Consider the following 14,240-nt stretch of genomic DNA (forward strand, 5'->3'; position numbering starts at 1 on the left):
TGTTAAGGCCCATCAAGTTTTATTTCTTATTAATTGCTTCAAAAATGCTTTTTTTCATAGATATAGAAGAATCTCAGCAGTATTCTTAATCCAACCCCCTCATTTTACAGATGAGGTAACTGTAGCTCAGAGATTGATACTTTTCCAGGGTTTCACTATGGAACAAATGGTAAGGCCACAGGTTCAAATATAGCACTTTTGTAAATCTTATATAAAACTGAGAAAATTATACATATTTGTAACTTTTTCTTATTCAATCTCAATTTGTTTTTTGAAGGAAAAGAGTATCTCTTAGGTAAAATGTTATTTTGTAAGGTTTCGGATTTTCCATATATTTAGTAAAAATTCTGTTACTCATAAACATTAGAAGGAAAAAAGGTATCTATTTTAGGGGATAAACAATTACATTTGCACACTGGATTAAATTAAGAATAATTACTGGTTATGTGATATTAATTCATATCCTGATAAAAGTCAAAGGGTAGAGAGGTGTGGTGAGGTTTTTTGTTTTTGTTTTTTTGGCTATATTTTATGAGCACACATATTCCTTATAAGTCAGCTCTAATTTTACCAACTATTGTAATTGGAGCTGTTCAGTTCTCCCTGGTGAAAGCAGATAACATGCAGGCTATACATATATCCAATGAAAATAGCATTGGGATTATTAAGACAAAACCATTAGCCAAATATTCATTAGGATTTTCATTTTAGAAGACCTCTTTTGACATGGTCATAGTGCAAGTAAAATATTTTCCAATTTTCTAAATTCGTGGTACAATTACATCATGTTAGTCCTTGAATCATAGAACAATGGAAAGATAACACTCAATTTTTTAAACTATTTACAAAAATTGAACTTGGCCTTTGAACAGAAAATTTTTTAGTATAATAATTGTACTGTTAGAGTTTGTTTTTAATTAGCATTAATTGTTAATGTGTACAGTATCGTGCCAGTTTTAAAGTTTCTTACAAGGATTTATAGGAAACTTATAGTGATCTTTACTGCAGTTTTGTATTCTGATTTTGGTTATCTATTAGCAATTAAAACTGATTCTCTATTACATCCTGTATTGTGACCTTGGGAAAGTTAATTCACTTCTCTCAAACTTGTTTTTCTCATCTGCAGAATGAGAAAGATTGAATTAATTGCCATCTCTGATTCTTGACAGACTCTTATCTTGAGATCTTATGGCATATTTTATGCCAATTTTTAACAGTGGTAATACTATATTTATTTGACTAAAACTTGTAATGGCCTATAGGAAGATTTTTGTTGCTACTGTTATTTCGTTTATATGATGAATTTCAATAGACAGCTTATAATGCTAGTGCAGAAATTCTGTTACTGATTTTGTAAAATGAGTAGTTATCAGAGAATGGTTTTCCTGACTTATGTAGAACCCCTATAACTCTTAAATTAGTCAATAAATATGATATTTAGAAGATAACCCTAATTAACAGGTTTTAAAAACTGCATAAACTCCATTCATATGTAATTAAAAAAAGAAAAAGAAATAGAACTTTTTCCTATCAAGGCAAAAATCAATTTTCAGGCTTTGTGATAGCCATTACCAATCAGAATCCTACCCAGTTATCTTTGAAATTTAATTCTGACCAGTATCCTTTGATTTACTAAATTATCTCTTGGTTCATTCCAAGATTCCTGAAATAGCTTCAGAATTAAGTTCATTGTAGTTTTTAGTGTTATATTTGTTATACTGTTTTGAGTTTTTGAAATTGGTAATCTAGTTGTGATGAACTGTTATATTAATCACAATATTCTATTTCCTAACCATTCTAGGTAAATTAATTTATTATACTATCTCAAAACCAGTTGCAGTCATTTCAAGGAGTAAAATTGATAATTCCTTTTTTCTTTGGCTCATAAAGCTAAATATCTTTTAAAAATTAGTTTTATCACACTTTGTGAAGTTTTTTTTAACTTTATTTTTTCACCCTCCTCCTCCCTCTTTAAAAGGGAAAATAAAGGGGGAGAAAAATTCCATGTGTAATAAATATGAATAGCCAAGCAAAACAAATTCCAGCATGAGCTGTGACCAGAGAGGTTTGAATTCTTCAGATTGTGGGCGGCAGCATGCTTCATCAAATTGGTCCTCTGAAATTATGATTGGTTTGTAAGTCTTTCAGAGTTTATCTTTGAAATATTATTGTATAAATTGTTCTAGTTCTGCTTATTTTATTCTGCATCAGTTCATGCTAAGTTTCTCTGAAACTGTCATTTCTTACAGGGAACAAAAATAACATTTCCTTTCTATAGTATTATTCAGCCATTCCCCAATTGATTCTTAATTTCCAATTATTTGCTATTGCAAAAAAGAATTGCTATGAATATTTTTGTACATAAGAATCTTTTCCCTTTTTCTTTGATCTCTTTGTGGGTATAGACTTCTTTGTGATATTGCTATTTGTGATGTTTTATTAAAGTGTTTCTTAGAAAGATGGTTTAACTTTACATACAAAAGATGCAATTTTTGAAATTGTTACTATAACATATATATATTTTCACATTCCTTAAAGATTCATTTAATGCCTGTTTTTTTGTGAAGGTAAAGGAATTTATACTAGATTCTGAGGGAGATATAAATTGTAAAAATCACATTTCTTGACCTTTTAAAAACTTTTAAATTAGGAGATTTTGACATTTATGTAAGTATAATATAAGATAAGATGATAGGTGCATAGAAAAGTGGCAAGAAATTAAGATAGAATGAATTACTTCTTGCTGCAAGGAAAAGGGATATCTTCATGGAATAGGTATTCCTGCATTAGGATCTTGAAAGAGAAATATTGGAACAAATAGAGACGTTCAAACATTCTAAGCAAGACAGATCCTGGCATTCTAAACACAGTAGTTTTAAAATATTCATTACAATTTTCAGTAGATTCTTTTGAATAGTTTGACTGGTGACAAATCTTTCCTTGGAGGTAGTATTTGGTTTTTAGAAATGGCCAAAAGTTATTAAAGCTTGTTTTGATATCTTATATGGAAAATCATCAAACCCAGGAGTAGCATTTTTTCCTAAGCAATAATTCTTTTGTCAGACTCTTGAACAGTTTTCAAAAGGAGCCCACACCTATTTGAGCAGTTGAAGCATTGTTGGAATATGGATGTAAGAGCAACATTGGAATAAGAATGTGCCTTTCAAAGAAGTCACTTTAAAAGATTTGTCACATTGGTTTTGTGATTGCCTTTGCTAATGCAGAATGAAAACTAAGTTGTCTCTATCTTTTGATTTTTCTCTTTCTGTAAATGGTCCAGGGAATCTTAACCAATGATCTAGAGGCCTTCCTTTCATCCTGTAGATACAGTATTACATTCTAGCCATACATTTCTTTTCCCTTGTTTTTGTTATATAACTGACTCACTTCTTGTTCTAGTAATATATATTTTTGGTGATGTCCTTTTTAGAACAGGTTTTTATTATTTCTATACTTTGTTTTGACAAAACACACTTCGCAACAAACCTTAAAAGTATTTTCCTGGAAAATGGTAGTACTAGTACATAATATTTTCCACTTTTATAGTTTTTGTAAACAGAAAGGAAGGTTGCAAGCTTTAACTTGAGTAGTTAAGTTCCATTATTGTTTCTTGAATTAGATGTGAGTTTTGTTGCCTCTTAGTGTTATCTTCATTTACATTATCATGGTTATCATACATAATCTTTTCCCTCAAATTCTTGATGGTGCTTTTTAGCCATTTTTTGGTGTAGATCCATACTGGCAATTATGTATTATAATTTATAATAAGTCTCCTTTTCAGTAAGTACCCTTTGGATTACCTGCAATTGTGATTATTATGAGATCCTATATTTTTCTCAAAAGTAAATAGTAGGGGCAGCTAGGTGGCGCAGTGGATAGAGCACCAGCCCTGAATTCAGGAGGTCCTGAGTTCAAATCTGGTCTCAGATATTTAACACTTCCTAGCTGTGTGACCCTGGGCAAGTCACTTAACCCCAGCCTCAGAAAAAAGAAAAAAAAAAGTAAATCATAAAATTAGATGATAGTATATGGAGGGGAAATATTGGAAGATTGAGTTTCCTTGTCTTTGGCAGGAAGTATAGTAGCCATTATCAGGTCTTTTCTTTCTCCTTCCCCCTCCCCCTCACTTATTGATCTAAAATCTTTGAGTTCCATTTCTAATCATAGCTGGTTTTCTGCTGTTCAGGCAGTCTGGTATAGCCCTTTGCAAGTACTCCCATTCTTTCTGTCTCAAGGCCTTCTCTCTCTCTTTCCCCCCCCCCCCCCCCCATAGTGGTGCCAGGCAGTTGTATCTATACTGATCCACATTGTTCTCCTGATCTCAGAAATCCTAAGCTCAAGAAATTCATTAGCATCAGCCTCTCATTTGAGTAGAGATTACAAACTACCAAATCCAGTAGAAAAAAATTTAACATCTTAAATGAGTTTAAGTCATTTTATCTCACAGATTCCCTCTTACACATTGCTTCTGACCTCCATTAAGAGAAAAATCTATGTACTCAGTTTTTCCTTGGTTTAGAGGTGTCACATAACCTCACAGTTTTCAGTTTCTTCCATTCTTCTCTCCCTTTCCCCTTTCTCCTCTCCCCTGCAAAAAAATTTCTTCTAGATTAGTTAGCCTTCACCAAATCGGCTGATCCTATCTTGTTCTCTCCTATATACTTCTCTTTGGAAAAAGGAACTAGTTTCTAACTCCTGCCCTCTCCATCATTTTAAACCAGCTTTAAAGTGTACCTTCATGATAAAAATTCATCTGGTGGCTGAAATTTATTGAATCTTTTGGTAGTTAATATCTGGTTTCTTCTGCTATAAAATTTAGTTCCATCCTTATTTGTGCATCTTGATTAAATTATAAAGACCACACAGTGCAAATTTGGCACTTATTGCTTAAACTTTGTGAATGGTCTTGTAATGTTTTTTTTGTTTTGTTTTTAGGAAAAGCATATTTAAAGATAAAATTCCTTTGTAGGAAACTTGCTTTTCAAGTGAAGTTTTCCAAATGTATAGCGCTTATTAAAAATATAAGGCACTTAAATGTTCTAGTATTTGGCCTTCAGAAATATGATGTCTTGATGCCCCTATGAATAGGGAAGCAGTATGTTTTATGGTGGGAGGAGTGTCATAGTAAGGGTGAGGAGAGACCTAAATTGAAATCACCTTAAACATTCAGGGTTGGTTATAGGTCAAGTTTAATTTCTGTTGAATGGAGATAGTAACACTTGTAGTACTTGGCTCAATGAACTATCTCATTTTGTCAAATTAGGTTATCCATATCCATGTCCACATCTATATCTCTATATATAAAACAGTTGGCAAATCTTAAAGCACCATACATAATTTTTATTTTAACTTGGTAGATGGAACAAAAGATTTGTATAGGATTCACTGAAGAGTTGAAACTATTCTCAGCTTAGAATTTTCACCTCTTAGTTTGAAGCATTACAGAAAGTTTTTGTATTTTGTCATTTGAGTAATATATGTACCCTTCAAAGTAGCAAAGGTTTGATTTAAACATTTTACAAATGAAATTAGAACTTCTAAAGGCTGCAAGTTTCCCAAAGGGTCATCTAGTTACTTTGGATATTAGTATCTTTTCATTGCTTTTTCTATCAGGTGATATTATTTTTACTTTTTTCTCTCAAAATTTTTATCATTTTTCATTTTGACATCATCTTTATTTCTTACTATATCACTTTGCCTATCCCTGACCCAAATAGAGTCATTCCTTGTAATAGTAAGAGGAAAAAAGTTGAACAAAACCAAAAGTCACTGTCAGGGTATGGGGTATTTCACATGAATAACCCCTTTACCTGGCAGAGAGGGGAAGGAGGGGCAGTCTCATATCGTCTTTAGTGACAAGCTTTCTAACTTGGCTTTTAAAATTTCATTTCTGGAGTTTCAGCTGGTCAAAATTTAAGTTGAAAAATAAGAATAGTGTAGAGATTTTCTTTCTAGTGTAAATAACACTAGTTTTTTATGTCATTTGGTCTTCTGTCTTCTTATAGGTGTCTTTAAAAAAAAATATGCACAGGGTCAATGAAATAGATACCTCCTTATAATTCATTTAGTGTATTTATCGTAGCCATTAATTAGGCTGATGCTGACTAGAAACTGGATCATATTCTGTCTTTGTAACTTAAAAATTATAGCTATATTATGAAGTTTACTATCTTCATTCTTTTTAATATTCGAAGAAGATGTATTAGTACCTGATTGCACAGACTAGTTCAACTATCTTGCAAATTCATAGGTCATGATGCAATGGAAAGATCATTAGCTCTGTTGTTAGGAGACCTGGATTCAGAATCTGTCTCTGATGCGTACTACTTGTGTAATCTTGAACAAGTCACTTAAGCTTCCTTTAGCTCAGTTTCAATTGCTGGACACTTAAATTTCCATTTCAGTTCTTTTCTGTGATTAAAAAGTATTGCTATAAGTACTTTTATATCTGTGGGACTTTGATTTCAATGGAGTATATACAGTGGGGTATCAGAGGCAAGAGGGGAATGTATAACTTGGTCAACTAACTTTTATTAAAGGGATACCATATATTTGCTGTATTATATATATATATATATATATATATATATGCTAATTTGTGGGTATAAAAAGAAAGGCTAAAGAAAAGTCTGAAGTAAAACAGGCTTGTTTTTGGGTGACAAATAGTATGTCTTTTAGCAAATCTATCCTGTCCATTGTGGTTAAGACCTAACAGTTAGCATTGTACTGGTGAAATCCAGAGAGGACCATAAGGAGTGTAGCATGCTTTAGTTGTTACTTAGTGAAGAAATAGGTTAAATTATTGTTAGTCTAAATTGGAGCCCAACACACCTGTATTCAATTAATAGCAAGTATGATGATAATAACAAGTATGACTTATGCATTAGTTAAGACTTTTACCTTGGGTTATTGAACAATTTTCAAGTAGAATTATAATGTACTTTTTCCCAGCCCATGTGGCTTAATACATTTTTTTAAAAAGTGAAGCATTTCTTTTCTTTCTTGTCCATTTTGTCTTTTCCTAACCCCTAAGGGGAAAAAGAAAAACACTGCCCTTATAACAACTATACATATTGATAAAAAACATTCTTTTGTGAAGTCTAACTTAGGAAGAGTTTCAGGGGCATTACAAAATTAAATTCTTAATTGTAGTTGAAATTACTCTTTTTGACTTGTGACATGAGTTGTCTTAGGAATTGTCACATCATATCTCATTTCACTATTATTATATATTTTGCAATAATTATTACTAAACATGTCTATCAAGACATCTTTTAGATGTCTTGTTGGTATTAATGAAGATTTGATTCATTCATTAAACAAAATGGAGTACTTACTTTTTTCAGGACTTGGGTGCTTTGGGAAGCTAGATTTTTTTTTCCCTCTAGCCATTCACATGTTTAGGTGCTTTATAGTCATTTTTGCCCTCTTGAAATTTACTTTGTGGCTTATAATGACTATTTTAACCCCAAACCTGATCTGTCTTAAGATAAAGATATTAATATACAAATTTTATTTTCTTCTGTTCTTGATTCGTACTGTTGTAGGGAAGGCAAAGTAAAGTGAAATTCTTTAGGATTTAAAGCTTAGATTTTTACTCTCTCACTCATAAAATGATAAATTGAGACTTTCACAATTTACAGACAGAATTAATAATTTCTTCCGGCTTGCTTCTCTCATTTAGTAGTTATAAGGATCAGGTAAAATAACGAATACAAAAATATTTTATCCCTTTTAATCAAGTTGCTTAGAATATGAGGTGCTATTTGGAATTTTTGCTTGCCTGAGAAAGAAAAACTTTTGTTTCAATTCTGGCAAACAATCTTCTGAAAATATATTCAACATGTTGTTACCTTAATAAAGGTAATTTAGATTTAGGATTACAAAGTGATTTAAACCATGTTATCAGCAACTTATAGTAATATAGAAGACAGAACCTGAATCTGTATTATCAGTAGTTAATTTTGAAAATTTTGAAAAACTATTACCCTCCCCCAAACCAAACCAATGCTGAACTCTCCTCTCTCTTCATGATTTCAGCTTATTTTTAAGCGTTATTTGTTTTTTGATAGTAGAAATGAAAGAAAATGTTTGGTTTCACCTGCTGCTGTAAATGTACATGTAAATATATCTGGTTTTTAAAATTTCGAGTTTTCTGCACATGTATCTCTGAATGGTATTGTGTTGCATTGTGTTTTATTTTATTTTTTTGCCATGAAAGAAGTGATAAACTTAAGAGACCTTCCGAAAAAGAGGAGTGAATTGAGTTTTAAAATGTGCAAAGCAGGGTGGTTCATTAATAGCAATTGGTTATTTACTATGAGACCCTTTTTAGATACATAGGAACATAAAATGTTGAACTGAGAAGGAAATTTAGAAGCTGTCCATTGTGCAGATGAAAAAACTGAGACCTAAGTGAGACGGTTTGTTTGTTTTTTTTTTTTTTATTATAGCTTTTTATTTACAAGATATATGCATGGGTAATTTTTCAGCATTGACAGTTGCAAAACCTTTTGTTACAATTTTTCTCCTCCTTCCCCCCACCCACTCCCCCAGATGGCAGGTAGACCAAAACATGTTAAATATGTTCAAGTAGTATATGTAAAATACTATACACACACACACACACACACACACACACACACACACACACACACATACATGAGATGGTTTGTTTTTGAACATTACATTGTATATAATTGCATTTGTGAAAGAGCAGTGGGACTGGATAGATACTGTTTTGATAAGGTGAGTTGTGTTGTGAGAATTAGTATCATAGTTTAGATATAGATGTGGTTCTAATTTATTCTTGAGATGTGGAACATCTTAATTTGTATGATCTTATTTTGAGCTCTTAGCTTCAATGTTGCATGTATCTAGTGACATTTTAAAGATTTATGCTGAAGAAAAATTATTTTTACACTATTAACAATTTTTTGAGCAGAAGTAATTCTAAATCATTGCTTTTTAAATTAATTAAATTATTAATTTTTGTTGTTAGGCAGTTGGGGTTAAGTGACTTGCCCAGGGTCACACAGCTAGTTAAATCTGGATTTGAACTCAAGTTCTCCTGATTCCAGGATCTGTGCTCTATCCGCTGCCCCATCTAGCTGCCCCTAAGCTATTGTTTTACCTTCCCATTTAGTTGTCATATTTTTTACTGTTCTTGGGAATTAGGCTGAAATAATTTAGTTGTTTCTTTTTCCCTCCATTAAATATCCATCTTTATATTTATTTGGTTAGTTCACGATTATACTTAACCCCTGCTCTTATGCTCTACAAAATACAATATTTCAAGACTTACAGTCCTTTATTATAGTGACAGCTAGGTCTAATGTGATACTTATTGTAGTTCTCCAATATTTAAATGTTTTTTCTTGTTGCTTCCAATATTTACTCCTTAATGTGGAAGCTTTGAAATTTGGCTATGATATTCCTGGAATCTCTTTCAGTGGTGTTCAGTGGGATTTTTTTTTTCCTATTTCTGTTTTCACTTCTTGTTCTGGAACTTTAGGGTAATTTTTCTTAATAATTTCTTGTGATATTGAATCAAGATTTTTTAAAAAATAATTTTCAGGCAGTTCCACTATTCTTATGTTATTTTCAATTTGTTCTACATGTTTTCTAATATGTTAAACTTTCTTTTGCAATTTTTCATTCTTTTGATTTTGTTTTATTATTTCTCTGTTTCTTAAAATGTTTTCAATGTCTCTTTGTCCTGTTCTAGTTTTCAGGGAATTATTTTCTTCCTTATGTTTTTGGTTTTCTATTTCAAGATGGTTGACTGTTCTTTTCATAATTTTCTTGAATTTCTTGGATTGCCCTTTTCCTCCGTATTTTTTCTCTTATCTCGCTTAAAGTTCTTTTTAAGTTCTTCTAAGAATTCTTTTTGTGCTTGGGGACCAGTTGACATTTCTCATTGAAAAGGGAGGGGCTTTTTAAGCTCCATTTTCTTTCTGATTATGTACTGTGATCTTCTCTTTGCCCATAGTAACTATTTATAGTTGAGTTCTTTCTCCTTTGCTTGTTCATTTTAAAAATTATTTTCAATTTTAGTCAGTCTTAGTGAGATCAAGTTGTAGTAATTGGGTATGAGGAATTAAGCCCCAAACCTCTATTTCTGAGATCTCTCTCAGGGGCTCAGTCTTAGATTCTCCTTTCCACTCGTAAGTCCCTCAAATGATCTTACTCCTTGTGGTCTCTCCAGTGGCTGCCAATGACTGTTGTCCTCTGTTCCCTGGAACTAAAACCAGGGACTCTGCTTACTTACAAATGCCCACCGACAGCACTCTTCTGCACTCCCCTGGTGAGTGGTAATTCTTTCTCCCCAGCAGGATCAGCCCAACTGGGACCATCTGGTTAGCAACATATGCTTGCCATCCTTTGCCAATAAGAAGTCCTTCAATCTTCTACTCAGCTGTCAGATCCCAGTATTGCCCAAGAGATGAAGTTTCTAAGCAGAGGCTACCTCCCAATCCCAGCTATCCCCAAAGCTAGTTGTTTGTTCATTCTGCTGAGTTGGCCTGGAACTGTTTGTGCTTCACTCATTCTGATCTTCTATCCCAGAAGGTCTGTCTTCTCCAGTCTTCTAGACGTTTATTTCTACTACTCTATATTCATTTTCTGTAGAGGAAATTTGGAGAGGTGATAAATTTTTTTCTACTCTGCCATCTTCTCAAAATCTTTGATTTCACAAGAAAGACTCTTTGGGTCTTTACAATTTTCATTCTTCTGAGGTTATGGTATTCTGATGTGCTAAAACCAGAGGGTAAAATAGTCACTGATTATCTCCAAGAACTTTTCTTGATTCACTGATGAATGCAGGGAAGATTTATTTTACATTCTTGCAAAAATGAGTTGCCTAGGTTAGTAGATACAGCCTAGTTGTTTCCATTTTGCAAAAGTAGACTAGTAACAAATAACTCCTTATTGCACTTGATTTTTGCAACTTGATGATGTAGAATATAGGATAAAAATATAAGTTTCTGGACTTTGCAATCTAGAGGGTGATTAAATATAGAATTGATAAATAATGTTACATGATAAAATTTATTAGCAAATTATAAAACAAGTACTCGGAGAGTTTTGTGGAGAAAGAAGCATTTGAATTGAAGTTTAAAGGTTCATTAGGAATTACCCAACAAAGTGAAGAACAATTTGACCGGCATAGAAAAGATGGGAATAGAGATGGCAGGGGTAGGAGAATACAGCATATATTCAGTGGGTATTGCCTTTTCTTTCTTTCTTTCTTTTTTTTTTTTTTTTTAAACTTTGACTAGAGCATACAAATGCATGGAAAGCGACCAGTATCAAATGAAGTAATTGACAAGTAAAGTAGAGTCTAAAGTATTTGGCTGGACTTTGAATGAGACAGGAAAGTTTGAAATATATTCAGTAGGCAGCAGGAACTATTGAGGAATTTTTTTTTATTTTTTTTATTTTATTTTATTTTTTTTTTTTGAGTAAAGTATCTTAGGTTCATAAGATATAGAGAGAGCTTTAAGGGACTCTAGGGATTACCTGATTTAATTACCTCATTCTAGATCTGAAAAGAGAGAAGGGTGGGGCAGGGAAGGGGAGAGGATATTTGCCCAGGAACTTAGGGTCAGAAACCGGATCCACTGAATTACACTGCCTTCTGACAAAATAATTCGCATTTATGTAGTATGAATGTTTTGCAAAGTGCTTTCCACCCAATGATCCTCTGAGGTAGATAGTTGCAAGTATTGTTATCCCTGTTTTACAGGTGCACTGAAGTTTGAAGAGATGAAGTTATGTGCCGGCCAGTTTCAGAGCCAGGACTAGAACCACAAGGTCTTTTTACTCTTTTAAATATTTTAACCTTTTCCTCATTAAACTAGGTTTTTCTGATATGAGCAAGATTTAGTTATGTGACCTTATACTTTAGTAAGAAAGATACATTTAATAGCTGTATGAAGGACAACTGTTGGTATAGTGGATAGAGTACTGGGCCTGAAATCAAGAAGACCTGACTTCAGATGTAGACTTAGATACTTTCTAGCTCTGTATCCCTTGGGCAAGTCACATCTCATTTTCTTTCTGTTTCATCAACTGTAAAATGGTGATAATAAGTAGCACCTTGAATGGTGATTATAAGGATTAAGTGAAAGAATATTTATAAAAAGTTAGCACAGTATCTAGAACACAGTATGTGCTATTTGCTTTCTCTTTTCCTTTTTCCCCCTTCCTAAGTTGAAGTTTTATTTAAAAAAAAAAAAAAAGATATATTTTGGATTTAGATCACCTTTATTTATAAATACATTCCTCCTTCATCTCTCAGTCTCTCAGTCAGGAGGTCAACCCTTCTAACATAGAAGGAAAACAGTTTATCAGAACTAATCAGCACATCAGCCAATGCTGGCTGATAGCAGAGGTCCAAGATCCTGAATCTCCTTCATCCGGTGGTGAAGAGGGGGATGTTTTCATTTTCCCATTTCTTCTTTGGGTCATTGTAGCTATTTAATTTCAGAGTTTGGGGTTATTGGTAGTTCTTAGATTTATGTTGTTGCAGGCATTGTATGAATATGTTGTTTTTATAGTTCTGCTTGCTCTACTTTTCCTCTATTAATGGCTTCTCAGAATTCTTCATATTTATTTCCTTAGGTACAATAGTGTTCCATTGCTTTCATCATTGGATATTTACTTTGTTTCTAGTTCTTTGCTACAACAAAAACTATTGCTATATTAACATTTTGATGTATATGAATTTCCCCCTTTGTCTTTGACTTTTTCTCCAGATGATATAAAAGCTTCATTTTTTGAGTTCAAAATTCCAGTTATTGATGATCTTTTACATTTTTATGAGTGTGAGTCTCCCTTTGCCAATGCAGAACATTTTTCAGTAGATAGTTTTTATGAGTTATGGGGAAACAAAAAAATTTGAGGACCTGATGCTCAAAAAAAGAAAAAAATTGAGACCTTGATGCGCAGTGTTGTGATGAGTGTTTGTTTATTTTTTTAGCTAGTCCTTTGTAGGCAGATGCTCATGCTTATGCTTATGCTCAAAGTCATCATCTTGTAGGATCTGCTATTGGAAGAAAACTTAAGTAGAGGAATGTTATAATATCTCCCAGTAATTCTAATCCTTTTTGTATGAAAGTAGAATAAATTAAAGAATAATTCAGCCTGAGGACCACAAAAATGAGAGCTCAAGCTGAACTCCCAAGTATAGCTGTATACTAGACAGTATTAATTAATGGGTTGATTATTATACATGACTAGTTACTCAACTGGTACAGATTTATTTTAAAGTTTAAAAGTTAAGTTTTAAAAAATGCTATCCTACATATAATTTGTCATCATTAGAGCACTAGACTAACAGTTGCATTTTGCAACTGTCCTAGTCCTGTATTTCCCATTTTTGTTTTTGTTTTTTAATCTTGGTTTCTGCTTCTCAGTCTTCTTGTTGCTTCTATCAGCAAAAAAATAGAATTCACCTGTCAGTGTCTGTCATAAGTACTGCTAATACTTTCTGGCATTGGGAAAATTTGGAAATTTCTTATCAGTATTTGTCTGCAATTCCATATAACTTTGCTATTTCATGATTCTCTGTAATGGAGCTTCTGACATCAGAGAAACTTAAATTATTTTTAAAAAATAATTGCCACCAACATTGACAAGCTTATTTTAAATGTAATTATTTTCTAGTAAGAGCACATTAAAAAAAAGTTTTAATGTGAGTGAGATTACATGTTTGTTGATTTGTTGATTAGAAAGTAGTCTGGTTGGGGCAGTAGGTGATACAGTGGATAGAAGTCAGGAGGACTGGAGTTCAAATGTGGTCTCAGACACTTAACACTTCTTAGCTGTGTGACCCTGGGCAAGTCACTTAACCCCAATTGCCTTTAAAAAAAGAAATTGATCTGGTTTCTTTAAAATAGATTTCCTTGAAAAATTATGGTCTTATGAGATGTGTAATGTCTTTACTTTTTCTGAGTTTATCCTTTCTTTTTCCCTCCTTTCCCTACCTTTTTGGTATTCTCCTTCAATTTGTGTTTATTTTGCCTGCTTTGGTGCTGTTTGGTTTACTACAGAGACAATAGTAACTAGTTTATTGAGACTACCATGAAAGCTTAGAGTCTTGGGAAAAGTGAATCACATAACCAGTTCTAGTTTGAGCACTCCATGGGAATAAGATGGTCTCAGGCCTGAAAGTGGTCTAATATACTCAATGGTAAAAACTCAATTGATTTGTTAACATCTTGAACTATAATAAAATC

General features: G+C 32.7%; 1 protein-coding gene across 20 annotated transcripts in view; it reads left to right on the top strand.

Moving 5' to 3' along the window:
• The window catches only part of NSD1 (nuclear receptor binding SET domain protein 1), a 169,475-nt gene that overhangs the window by 41,837 nt on the left and 113,398 nt on the right, over positions 1–14,240 (top strand). The window contains exon 1 of one of the 20 annotated variants that reach the window (XM_074292241.1): positions 11,747–11,814. The exons of the other annotated variants lie outside the window; for them this stretch is intronic. The gene's annotated coding sequence lies outside the window, so the exon portion shown is untranslated. Of the gene's footprint in view, positions 1–11,746; positions 11,815–14,240 lie in introns of those variants that run through there. 20 annotated transcript variants of the gene reach the window in all.

This window comes from Sminthopsis crassicaudata, chromosome 2 (assembly GCF_048593235.1).
Source record: "Sminthopsis crassicaudata isolate SCR6 chromosome 2, ASM4859323v1, whole genome shotgun sequence".
Lineage (NCBI taxonomy): Eukaryota > Metazoa > Chordata > Mammalia > Dasyuromorphia > Dasyuridae > Sminthopsis > Sminthopsis crassicaudata.